A 431-nucleotide genomic window follows, 5' to 3' on the forward strand; every position below is an offset into this window, starting at 1 on the left:
AGGGGGACGGGCCGCCAGGTCTTCAGGCAACCGAGGTCCCCCTTCTTGGGCAGCAAGGTGATCACGGCCCGGCGGCAGCTGGTCGGCAGGGTCCCGTCTGCAAGGCTCTCGCGGAAGACGCAGAGTAGGCTGGGCCCGAGGAGGGGCCAGAAGGCTCTGTAAAATTCAACGGGCTGGCCGTCAAGGCCTGGGGCCCTTCCCGCACCAAGGTCCCCCAGAGCAGTCTTGAGCTGCGCCAGGGAGAGTTCGCACTCCAGGGCCTCGAAGATGTAGATGTCCTCGGAAAAGTCTTGGCCCAGCACCCAAAGCAGTGCACCCAGGGCGGCAAAGAGAGGCTGCAGCCAGGCGCAGTCGAGGAAAGCGTGGAAAATGTCCTCGTCCAGCACCCCCGGGCAGAAGGGGCAGGCCGCTGAGGGCGCTGGGTCCCGGGG

Source organism: Alligator sinensis, unplaced genomic scaffold, assembly GCF_000455745.1.
Source record: "Alligator sinensis unplaced genomic scaffold, ASM45574v1 scaffold46_1, whole genome shotgun sequence".
Taxonomy (NCBI): domain Eukaryota; kingdom Metazoa; phylum Chordata; order Crocodylia; family Alligatoridae; genus Alligator; species Alligator sinensis.